This window comes from Bos taurus, chromosome 3, assembly GCF_002263795.3.
Source record: "Bos taurus isolate L1 Dominette 01449 registration number 42190680 breed Hereford chromosome 3, ARS-UCD2.0, whole genome shotgun sequence".
In the NCBI taxonomy this organism is placed as follows: Eukaryota; Metazoa; Chordata; class Mammalia; order Artiodactyla; family Bovidae; genus Bos; species Bos taurus.
The window spans coordinates 119,707,559-119,720,414 of record NC_037330.1 but is presented as its reverse complement, the minus strand read 5'-3'; positions in this window follow the sequence as shown (position 1 = coordinate 119,720,414).

Sequence of the window (12,856 nt, the reverse complement as noted above, 5' to 3'; positions counted from 1 at the left end):
AGCAGGACACGTGGACAAGCGGCACGAATGTGGTCAGTGGGGTAAGAGCCTCCTCTGCCTCTTTCTCAGGAGGGCCTGGGACAGCAAACGTCACCACACGAGGGGCACGCCAAGAGAGAACGGTCGCCAGGACACAAGGGCTCCCCTCCTCCTGGGCAGACGTGGAGGGATCTCTTGGAATCCAGCTGGCCTGGGGCGGCTGCCCCGGACAGACAGCAGGCCAGCTGGATGGGAGGGCAGACGGCCCAGGAAAAACGCAGCGTGGAACCAGTGTGTCTCTGACATGTCCCCCAGGCGGGGGTCAGTCCGTGTTGGAGGAGCTTTTGTGAACTGGAAAGGCATAGAAAACTGAGCCAACAAATCCCTAAAGCCCCGTGTCACAGAGCAATCTACCTCAGTCTGGCCTGTGGCTCAGTGGTGAACAGCATCTCCATAGTCGTCACAATGTGAGCACCAGTGTGGAGTCAATTTGTGATATGACCCGGTCGGGTGGGAAGGCCCAGTGTGGTGTGTGGGGAGGGAGGGTGGTCCCGCGGTCCTCTGAGGTGGCGGCTGGCTCCTCCCAGGACGAGAGGTGAGAGAGCCGTGTGGCTGGACTTCCCTTCTCTGGACACTGTTTGCGGGGCATGGAGTCTGGGGGGCAGCCCTATAGCAGGGAGGAGTCTGACTTCCGAGAAGGCGCAGACACACTTTAAACCCCATTTGGGGGTGAGACTTCTTGTGGGAAGTGGGAAAGGAAGCCCTCTTTGTCACTATGGCGTGGATTGCGTGTTATATTAGTGAGGACAGCAGCAAGCGCTGTGCTGTTAACATGCAGATTGAATTCCAGTGCCCCTGAAGACAAGGTCTTGGGAAATTAATGGGACTTAATTAAAGCCGCTCCTTAAATTCTATTGGTATGGCGCAAGTGGTCACACTCAGATCTGACAGTGAAAGGTGGGGAGGGTTATGGGGGGAGGCCCTGATCCTCGCAAGGTCCCTGTGGTCAAGGTCAGGGTCCTCTAGTCACAGAAATGTGAAGCCAGAGCCGGCTACTTCTTTCAGGGAGATTGCAAGAGTCCCTGGAATGTGGCCACCATTCAGGGTGCACCCCAGCCTCCCGGCTGTCCCCACACGGCTCCCGTGTTCGAGACATGGGATGTGCAGGAGCCCCCACATTCAAGCCACAACGTTTGTCCAGCTTTTCCAGTCCACGTATGGATCCTTCTTATCAGTCAGATCAGAGTCTGGTGGGGGTGGAGATGGGGAGCCCAGGAAACCCTGCTGCTTGTGGGAACACTTCCCAGAAGCCCGTGGCCGTGAGGCCAGGGGGATGGCCAGGGGTCTGGGTGGCTGTGGCTGCCGTGGAGTGGGCTTCCCCACCTGGACCAGTGGCCTCCTGGGTGGAGTGCTCTTTGCTGTGGGGGCTGTCCTGTGCACCCCAGCCCCAGTCTGCTAGAGACTAAGCATACTCACCCCACTTGCAATGGGTGAGTGTCTCTAGACACCATCAAAGGTTGAGTATACTGCTCTGCAGCCCGGCAAAGTCTGCCTGGCTTAGAAGTGAGCAGTGAATCCCCCACAGCCGATCCTGGTTCACAGTCACGTTCCCCGAATGGCCAGAGGCTGTGATCAGGAAAGCTTGCCCACCAGCAACAGGGGCTCCATGGGGAGTGGACATGCCTAGACCCTTCCAGAGTACCGTGGTGTGAGAATCCTGGGAATGGTGAGCTTGTGAGGGCCCCTCTGTCCCCTCACTGTGCTCAGCTGTGGTCAATGCCTGGCTGGGGCTCTGGGGGGGCGGTGAGCTTGGCCTAAGGGCTTCAGGGCACAGAGCAGAGAGAGGCCAAGGAGGCAGGGGCCTGGCTAAAGGGTTATCCCAGGCCTCCAGCTCTCTGGTTAAGCCCCCGTCAACAGCGCTTCCTCCATCAGACATTGTTACAGTGGAAAATCAGAGGGGCTGGCTAATAACTTGTGAAATTTATCAGATTAATAGCCACATGAAAGCCTAGCTGGCAAAAAAAATTCCTTTAGAGGCCACTAAACTTTAGCTGTCATATTCAGAAGGTTTCCAGGAGGCCAAATGCTGAGGAGTCATACCATTTCCAGTCTGAGCAACCGTCTTCATTAAATCTGCACCACACTGAGTTACTTTAAATATTATTTTCCAGCTGAAAGCATTGTGACTATTGTTTACTCCCTTCATATTTTGATCGCATTTCATAATGTTCGGGTGGATGCGCTGGGGTAAAGGCTCTGTTTGCTCAGACGTGGACACAGGAGATGGGCGCTTCCAATGCCTTCCTTGACTCCAGTGAAGAGCAGGGAGGGCGTCTTTAATAATAAGGCTGATCCATGCTATGGGTTGAAAACCCATAATAAGCCAAAGCAGGCGGAAGGTATTTGCAATGCATAGAACAGCAAAGAATACAGAAGAGCAAACCAACAGTGAATACAGATGGCCCAAAGGGAAGAGGGCCGAATACGTGACCAGCAGAGGGTGTGGCAGGTGCCCCATCCTGCTGGCATGGAGGGCTTGTGACTGCACCTGCGGTCCCCAGGTCAGGGCCCCCTTGCTGCCCCCCTGGCTGCGGCCCACCCTGGCCCATACTCACAGGTGCCTGGAGGACCTCCTGAAGCCAAGCGGAAGACCTCACCCTGGGGCCTGCTGGGATGGATGGCTGGAGCAGGGAGGAGCGGCTGACAGGCCGGGCCCCATCTCCAGGAGGGGCAGCTTTGTGTGCAGGCTGCACCCTGGAGTGCCTGCGGGTCCTCGGAGGGGCCGCCCGCAGCCGAGACCACCGCTCATCTTCCGCCCCTCCTGCTTCCCGCCCTTCCTATTCCTGCAGTATCGCAAGAGCACCCATCCCAGGCTGCGCTTCAGGGACACCTGCCCCAAGACACACGGTGCACCTTCAGCATACCTGTTAGGAGGGCTCTGATCCAAAAGCAGGAACGAGGACGTGGAGAGACGGGTGCCCTAGTGCAGTGCAGGTGGGAACGGAAAATGGTGCAGCTGCTGGGGAAAACAGTCTGGAGGCTCCTCAGAACTAAACACGGATCCACCATGGGACCAGCAGTCCCACTGCCGGGCACGTGCCCAGAGGAGGGGAGAACAGGGGCAGACACTTGCACCTGCTTGTCCACAGCAGCCAAAACGTGGAAGCATCCCAAGTGTCCGTGGACAGAAAAACGGGTAAACAAGACAAGGCCCATCCACACGAGGGGGTATCACCCCGTCTTTAAAAGGAAGGGAATCCTGACACCAGCTATGACACGGATGGACCTTGCAGACATTGTGCTAAGTGACATAAGCCAGTCACGAAGGGACAAGCACGCATGAGTCCACTTGTATGAGGTCCCTGGGGTCGTCAAGTCCTGGAGGAGGAAATGGCAGCCCACTCCAGTGTGCTTGCCTGGAGAATTCCATGGACAGAGGAACTTGGCGGTCTTCAGTTCATGGGGTTGCAGAGTCGGACACGGCTGAGAGACTAAGCACAGCACAGGATCGTCAAAGTCTTAGCAACAGAGTAGAATGGAGATGGGGTGGGGAGAGTTGGTGTTTAACGGGACAGAGTTTCGTTCTGGGGAGGTGGATGGAAATCTGGAGATGGTGGTGATGATGACCGCACCAAGCGTGAAGGCGCCTAATACGACCGACCTGTGCACTTACAGGCGGTTACAGCGGTAAACCTTATGTTATACGCGCAACATACGCTAAATGCTCATCTCCTCAACTCCTGTGTTCAAAGTCAATCCTCTGTGTGATGGTGTTAGGACGTGGGGTCTTCAGGAATGGATTAGTGCCCTAATAACAGACCCCCAGGCAGCTCCCTCATCCCCCCCATGTGAGGATCCCAGAGGGAGGGTCGGCCACCCATCCAGGGACCAGAAAGCCTTCTGTCTTCATCTTAGACGCCCAGCCTCAGAGCTGTGACAAATGTTGTTTATACGCCCGCAGGCTGTGCTGTTCTGTTACAGAAGCCAGGGCAGGCCAAGAGTGTATTTTACCATAGTTAACAATATTAGATATTAATAAAACCCCTTCAGCCACAATCAGCTTACTGAATGATTGGGATTTACACGGCCGACATAAGGCTGTGGGGCAGAGGGGACCTCAGTACCCTGGGTGACCCTGACAGGGGGCTGCCCACAGACGGATGCTCACCTTGCGAGAAAAGACAGAGAAGAAGGAAACAGGAAGCAGGTGGGCAGAGGCAGGGAGAGGCTGTAGTCCCTGGGGGTCAGAGTCCCCCCTCCCTGGGCTGCGGAGACATGGTGAGGACGCGCCCCGCTGAGGACGCGCCCCAGTGAGGACTCCGCCCGCCGGGAGGACGCGCCCCTCCCGTGAGGACCCGGCCAGGTGAGGACGCGCCCCCCCCCGTGAGGACCCCACCCCCTGTGAGGACACGCCCCTCCCGTGAGGACGCAGCCCCGTGGACGCGCCCCCGTGAGAACCCCGCCCCCGTAAGGACGTGCCCCCGTGAGTGCGGACAGGCAGGCAGGCAGGCGAGGGGCCTCCTCCTCCTCCAGAAGTCCCTTCCTCAGCCCCGCCATCCTGTGCCTTCGCCTGACTCCAGCTCTCAGCTCCGAGGTCGCTTCCTTGAAGAGTGCTCCTTGGTCACTTGATCGGCGCTCTGATGTCCATCTTTCCCCTGCAGCTGCTGGGGAACTACTACCGACCGTCCCTGGCCTTGTCCCTGCTTTCTTCCCTCTGTCCACTAACAACCACCCAGGCCTCCCCCACTCTGTCCCCTCTGTCCACTGACAACCATCCCTGGCCTTGCCCCTGACTCTGTCCTGACAGTCAGTGGTGTGCAGTTGTCAGCTGGATGAGTGAGTGTCCACCCAGGACACCATCATCATAGAAACACTTGGTGACCCCAAATAGGAGAGTGGAGGTCCCAGGCCCCCCGTCCATCCCACCACCAAACACCCTGACTTTGGGGGCTGGGTGAGGGCTCATAGGAGGGCAGAGGGTGGGGTGACTGATTAGACATTATATTATATCCATGGATCAGAAGTTCTTAGGCCCCATTTCAAAGACTCACCCAGTATCTCTGGTTAACATTTCTCAGAAAACCTTCATAGATCTTGTTGTTTTCACTAGTATCACATAGAATAACCAAAACACAAGTCTTAAAGGTTAGCAGCTGCCCCTGCGTGACATGGAGCCATACGCAGGTGGCTGGGCAGCAGCGTCCAGGCGGGAGTCAGAGCCCCAGCTCCTGAGTCCTCATCTCCCGCAAAGCATCGCCCACGGCAGTCATCACAGGTCACGTCGGGGTGTCAGACATGAGGGGCCTCCTCTGGAGCCATCGTGGAAAGAGAGCTCTTTCAGATCCACCAGAAAACGTTAGCTCTCCAGAAAGACCTCTGAGAAGTAGTGGGACAGTGGAAATGTAACAGGACCAGTGGGAGTGTGACACATTGCTTTTAGAACAAGGAAGGCGCAGCTCTGTATCCATCACCCTGGTAGGCCGGCTTGAGGCTGGTCCTGCTGTCCAGGAGTGAGAGGTGGAGCACGCTCAGGGCCACCTGTGAAGGTGGGGAAACGGGTTTCCACGGGTTTCTGCAGGCGTTTGTCTTTAGAAAGGGCTTCCCAGGTGGCTTGGCGGTAAAGAATCTGCTGACAATGCAGGAGATGTGGGTTCAATCCCTAGGTTGGGAAGATCCCCTGGAGAAGGGAATGGCAACCCACTGCAGTGTTCTTGCCTGGAGAATCCCATGGACAGAGGCTAGAGTCCATGGTGTCACAAAGAGACATGACTGAGCAACTAGCACTTCCATGGATGTGTGCAGGGGGTTTCCCTGATGGCTCAGTCGGTAAAGAATGCCTGCAAAGCAGGAGACCCGGATTCAATCTCTGGGTTGGCAAGATCCTCTAGAGTAAGAAATGACAACCCGCTCCAGTATTCTTGCCTGGAGAATCCCATGGACAGAGAAGCCTGGAAGGCTGCAGTCCATGGGATTGCAAGAGTCAGACACCACTTAGCAACTAAACCAAATCAGATTAAAAAGGAGTGTTTCTTTTCAATGTCATATTTTCTCCAGGGATGGCCCTCAGGCCTTCACTTAACACCAGCAAGTTGGAAACGCATTTGTGTTAGAATTGATCGACTACCACAGACCTGGGGAGCTGTATGAAAGGTCTGTCTTTCTCCTTGTCCCACAGTTCCCACTCCTACCCCCCATCCTCCCAGGCTGGGCCGATTCAGAGGCAGCATCTCCGACAAGATCTCCCTTTCAGCTCCCTCAGTGGCTAGATTTACTGCATTTCATTCTTCTGCTTTTTTCCCTGCGAAACCCTATGAGGTGAAAAATAAAATTTCCACTTTTGTTCCAAGTAACTAACTGTTTATTTCAGTACCCTTTATTATATCATCATTTATTGACTAAATCTCTCCTCCTTGTTGATCTTCTGCATCAGAGATCGAGTTTCCTGGCTACCAGTTTTGGTTTCTGGATCATCTGTTCTGTCCCATTGCCCTAGAAGTTGACTTTCATGCCAATTTCACACAAGGTTCCTTACTGAACTATTATAATGCTCTCACATTTGCCTTGATGGACCTGAGTTTGAGCAAGCTCTGGGAGCTGGCGATGGACAGGGAGGCCTGGCGTGCTGCAGTCCCTGGGGTCACAGAGAGTCAGACATGACTGAGCAACTGAACTGAACTGAACATCTGCTGGAGCTGGTCGCTCCTCATGCCTCTTTCTGAAAAAGTAATTATTGTTTTAAAATAGTAATTATAAATAAGCTTATTTATAATTTACAGCTTTGCTTTGAAGACCATGTGAAAGTTCACTGAGATAATTGTAGAATTTTGCTGTTGTTGTTCAGTCGCTCAGTCATATCTTACTCTTTGTGACCCATGGATTGCAGCACGCCAGGCTTCCCTGTCCTTCACTGTCTCCCAGAGCTTGATCAAATTCATGTCCATTGAGTAGATGATGCCATCCAACCATCTCATCCTCTGTCGTCCCCTTCTCCTGACCTCAATCTTTCCCAGCATCAGGATCTTTTCTGATGAGTCGGCTCTAACCATCAGGTGGCCAAAACATTGGCTGCTGCGGGGTCAGGGGCACTGGCTGGGAGGCATGGCATGTTGGCATAAGTCCTCTTGGAGGAACTTGCTATGAGCCCTGCCATAGAGCCTGTATGGGCCTTAGGAAGCATCACTATGAACAAAGCTAGTGGAGGTGAAGGAATTTTGGTTGAGCTATTTCAAATCCTAAAAGATGATGCTGTGAAAGTGCCACACTCAGCATGCCAGCAAATTTGGAAAACTCAGCAGTGGCCACAGGACTGGAAAGGTCAGTTTTCATTCCAATCCCTAAGAAGTCGCTCAGTCGTGTCCGACTCTTTGCGACCCCATGGACTGGGGTCCCTCAGTCCATGGGATTTTCCAGACAAGAGTACTGGAGTGGGTTGCCATTTCCTTCTCCAGGGGATCTTCCCGACCCAGAGATTGAACCCGGGTCTCCTTCATTGTGGGCAGATGCTTTACCGTCTGAGCTACCAGGGAAGCTAAGAATGCTCAAACTATTGTACAATTGCACGCATCTCACACACCAGTAAAGTAATGCTCAACATTCTCCAAGCCATGCTTCAGCAATACATGAACCGTGAACTTCCAAATGTTCAAGCTGGTTTTAGAAAAGGCAGAGGAACCAGAGATCAAATTGCCAACATCCACTCGGTCATTGAAAAAGCAAGAGAGTTCCAAAAAACATCTTCTTCTGCTTTATTGACTATGCCAAAGCCTTTGACTGTGTGGATCACAATAAACTGTGGAAAATTCTGAAATAGATGGGAATACCAGACCACCTGACTTGCCTCTTGAGAAACCTGTATGCAGGTCAGGAAGCAACAGTTAGAACTTGACATGGAAAAATAGACTGGTTCCAAATAGGAAAAGGAGTACGTCAAGGCTGTATATTGTCACTCTGCTTATTTAACTTCTATGCAGAGTACATCATGAGAAACGCTGGGCTGGAAGAAGCACAAGCTGGAATCAATATTGCCAGGAGAAATATCAAGAACCTCAGATAGGCAGATGACACCATCCTCATGGCAGAAAGTGAAGAAGAACTAAAGAGCCTCTTGATGAAAGTGAAAGAGGAGAGTGAAAAAGTTGGCTTAAAACTCAACATTCATAAAACTAACTTCAGGGCATCCGGTCCCATCACTTCATGGCAAATAGATGGGGAAACAGTGGAAACAGTGGCAGACTTTATTTTTCTGGGCTCCAAAATCACTACAGATGGTGATTGCAGCCATGAAATTAAAAGATGCTTACTCCTTGGAAGGAAAGTTATGACCAACCTAGACAGCATATTAAAAAGCAGAGACATTATTTTTCCGACAAAGGTCCATCTAGTCAAGACTATGGTTTTTCCAGTGGTCATGTATGGATGTGAGAGTTGGACTGTAAAGAAAGCTGAGTGCCAAAGAATTGATGCTTTCAAACTGTGGTGTTGGAGAAGACTCTTGAGAGTCCCTTGGATTGCAAGGAGATCCAACCAGTCCATCCTAAAGGAAATCAGTCCTGAATATTCATTGGAAGGACTGATGTTGAAACTGAAACTCCAATTCTTTGGCCACCTGATATGAAGAGCTGACTCATTAGAAAAGACCCTGATGCTGGGGAAGATTGAAGGCTGGAGAAGAAAGGGACAACAGAGGATGAGATGGTTGGATGGTATCACGGACTCAATGGACATGGGTTTGGGTAAACTCCAAGAGCTGGTGATGGACAGGGAGGCCTGGCGTGCTGTGGTCCATGAGGTCGCAAAGAGTCAGACACGACTGAGTGACTGAACTGAACTGAACTGAATTGAAAGCCTGTAGCCCTGCCATAGAGACTGCAGACTCCAGGACTGGTCTGCCTCAGGCCAAACTCAGGGAGGCAACACAGCCCCATCCATCAGCAGAAAATTGGATTAAAGATTTACTGAGCATGGCCCTGCCTACCGGAGCAAGACCCAGTTTTCCCCCACAGCCAGTCTCTCCCATCAGGACACTTGCACAAGCCTCGTATCATCATCCATCAGAGGGCAGACAGAATTTCATTAAAAAGCTATAAATTAGTTTAGGGAAGAATTGGTGCTCATAGAATAGAATTGATTCTATTCATTTTGTCATTCCAGACTTGAGCAGAGTGTGTCTCTATGTCTATCAAAGACTTTTTAATGTCTCTAAGTTGTTCCGTATAAAGAAAGCTGAGCGCCGAAGAATTGATGCCTTTGAACTGTGATGTTGGAGAAGACTCTTGAGAGTCCCTTGGACTGCAAGGAGATCCAACCAGTCCATCCTAAAGCAAATCAGTCCTGATTGTTCACTGGAAGGACTGACGTTGAAGCTGAAACTCCAATACTTTGGCCACCTGATGGGAAGAGCTGTCTCATTTGAAAAGACCCGGATGCTGGGAAAGATTGAAGGTTGGGGGAGAAGGGGATGACAGAGAATGAGATGGTTGGGTGGCATCACCCACTCGACGGACATGAGTTTGAGCAAACTCCAGGAGTTGGTGATGGACAAGGAGGCCTGGCGTGCTGCGGTCCATGGGGTCACAAAGAGTTGAACATGACTGAGCGGCTGAACTGAACTGAACTGAAGTTGTTCTGAACTTTTCCATGTCTGTCCCAGGATTTCTCCACAAGGTTATTCCTAGGAATCACTTGCTCCATCATGCATAGCAGGGATTTGTCCAGCCCTGGCATGTGGCAGATGGCCACTCTTCTGTGGGCAGTGGGCAGCCTTGGGAGGCTGTTAGCAGGGGAAGGACGTGATCCTACTGGGATTCTGGATCATTCTGGGGGAGGGGCCGCGTGGAGGTCAGATTGGATGGCCAGCTGAGACTAAGGCCCCATCCCACTGCGTGGTCCCCTCACAGCAGAACCCCTTGCTCATTCCCAGCCCTGTGTGGTGAACCAGAAGGTTCAGGAGACCCGCTACCAGGTGTGCTGTGCCACAGACTGAGAGAAGAAAGCTTCCTTTCGGGCCCTGTGAGTGCGTGCCCCACCCCCAGCCAGGTGGCTCTGATGTTCCCACTTGCCCACCCCCTCCCAGGGCCGGGTGCCCTGCTCACGGCTCCAACCTGTGGTCCCTCTGGGCTTGAGGGAGGGCAGGAAGGACTAGCTGGGCTGGGCTCAGAGTCCTGCTGCTGATGGCTGGGCAAAAGTTCCCAGGGAGAAGGGTGCAGGGTGGACGGGTGCCCGGCTGCCCCCACCACGGTGGAACTGGCAGTGTTTGCAGGATGTCTGAGCAGCAAGCAGGGCACTGGGTCCTCCTGGCCTGGCTGTGTCTATACCCCTGGCTCTAAGGCAGGCGAGCAGTGCATCCCAGGAGCAGGGGCCCTACCAGCCGGACCTGGGTCGTGGAGTCCTCACTGTGACCACTGTCTCCCCTGGCTGCAGCTGCTTGGTGCCCCAGAGGGTGTCCCTATGTCCTGGGCCAGGAATGGCCAGCACCCTGCACCTTCATCCGGGTCCCGAGATCTGGGGGTGCCGTGTCCGCTCACAGAGCAGGTGCTCCTGCCAGTGTGCCCCAGGCCCGCCTCCTCTGCCTCCCCACGTGCCCCATCAGCCCCCAGCCTCCCAGAAACAGACCCCAGGTCCAGACGAGGCTTCTGAGCAAGACGCTGACCCATCCAGGGTTGCCACTGTGGGTACGGAGAAGCAAGGGCGTGGCCTCCTGTGACACCCCCATCACTGCCTGGGGTCCTGGTTATGCTCCCCATGGCCACTCCTGAGCTCCTGCCCTGGGCGGCCCTCCCCGGGTGTGGACTCTACCCTTGGGCTTCCTAGATGTTCTCATAGCCCCGGGGTGTTTGTGCAGCAACTCAGCTTTGGTTGTTAGAGGCAGAAGCACCCAGGAGCTGGGGAGGGGCTCCTTGACACGTGCCTCCATCCCAAGGCCACAGGACCTGCTTATCTGCTGCAGTACTCACAGCCCCAAACCTAGCGACTTAACACTAAGCACCACCAGCTTGTCCTGTGGCCAGGACCCTAGACACCACTCAGAGGGTGCCTCTGGCTCGGGATGGCTCCTGAGGCTGCAGTCGAGCCCTGTTGGCACGGCCGTGGTCTCCCCGAAGGCTCCGCTGGACGTGGTCCACCTTCAGGCTCACTCAGGTGGTCGCTGCCCAGACACAGTCCCTGGCCGACTGTCTGTCCATCCTTTCCCTGCTGAATAGCTCACCGCAGGGCGGGCAGCTTTCCTAGAAAATCAGCATCGGCGCTCCGCAGGCAGGACAGGAGCCAGAGTCCTTCTCGCTTCATCTTGGAAGGGCCATCCCATTCCTTGCACTGTCCTTTCTCATTTAGAAGCAACTCATGGGCTCGCATCACTCGGGGCAGAAATGGCCCAAGGCTAACGGGGTGGAGCTATTAGGGGCCACCAAAACAGCCTTCCTAGCAGCCTCATGGAGCTGCTGCTCCCCAGCCGTGAACCCTAGGGTCCGAGTGACACCTCTGCCTCGAGGGAGACAGACACGGCCCCCCATCTTGCTGGCACAGAGACCTCATCGTCCCCACCCTCGAGCCCCCAATCTGCCACCAGGGAAAGGCTGTTTGATGAGAGGCTGAACGGGTTCCAGGGCTCAGTCCTCATTACAGTGAAGCAGAAGGTGTGAAGATTTTCAACTTTCCTTTTAATCAGGAGGCGTCCACTGGGGAAACCTGCCAGGTCGTCCTGAAGAGTGCTTGACAAGTCCAAGCTCCCGAGGAGACTTAATTAAACCTGTGAAAACGGCGGGGCCACACCGGCAAGGGGACTGGGCCAGCAGCTGCCAGTTGCTTGGGTGCAGACGCGCCTTGGCTTGCCATCCTGAGCCTGCGCATGCCTCGCCTGGAGGTCCTGTCCTCAGACCCAGCCCCTTTCCTCTTCACAGCCCCCCAGCCAGCCCCTGCCCTCGCCGATCTGCTGACCCTCCCTTGAGCCCCGCCCCACCACTCCCAGGCTGGGCAGCCGCCCCACTGGAAACATCATCTTGGTTTGCCGTCTGCCCACTCGGGTCTCCTCTGGAGCCCCAGTGCGCTGTGCCAGGGGTCTCGCTCCTGGGCTGAGGCAGAGTTTAGATTTAGGATGCAGTGGGGTGCAGAGGGTGGGTGACCCTCTGGCTCACCCAGGGCAGAAGCAGCCCAGGGAGCAGAGCTGGTTGAGGGGTGGACGCGCCAGGCTGATAGAGGAAGAGATGAGGGAGCGCGTTGAAAAGGACTGACATATACACACACTACTATATGAATTGAGATGAAAGTCACTCAGTCGAGTCAGACTCTTTGTGACCCCATGGACTACACAGTCCATGGAATTCTCCAGACCAGAATACTGGAGTAGGTAGCCTTTCCCTTCTTCAGGGGATCTTTCCAACCTAGGGGTCAAACGCAGGTCTCCTGCACTGCAGGCGGATTCTTTACCAGCTGAGCCACAAGGGAAGCCCACTATATAAAGAATAGATAACTGATAAGGACCTGTGGCATGGCACGGGGAACCCTACTCAATACTCTGCAATGATCTACAAAGGAAAAGAATCTAAAAAGGACTGGATATATGTATTAATATATGTGGGCTTCCCAGGTGGCTCAGTGGCGAAGAATCTGCCTGCAATGCAGGAGACCGGGATTTGATCCCTGGTGGGAAGATCCCCTGGAGGAAGGAATGGCGGCCCACTCCAGTACTCTTGCCGGGGAAACCCCATGGACAGAGGAGCCTGGTGGGCCACAGTCCACAGGGCTGCAGAGTCGGACACGGCTGAGCGACTGAACAACAGCGTATGGTACGACTCACACTTTGCCGTTCACCCGAAACCAACACAGCGTTGTCATCAAATAAACCCCAAGAGAAACTTTTAAAACATAAAAAGAAAAGGCTGGC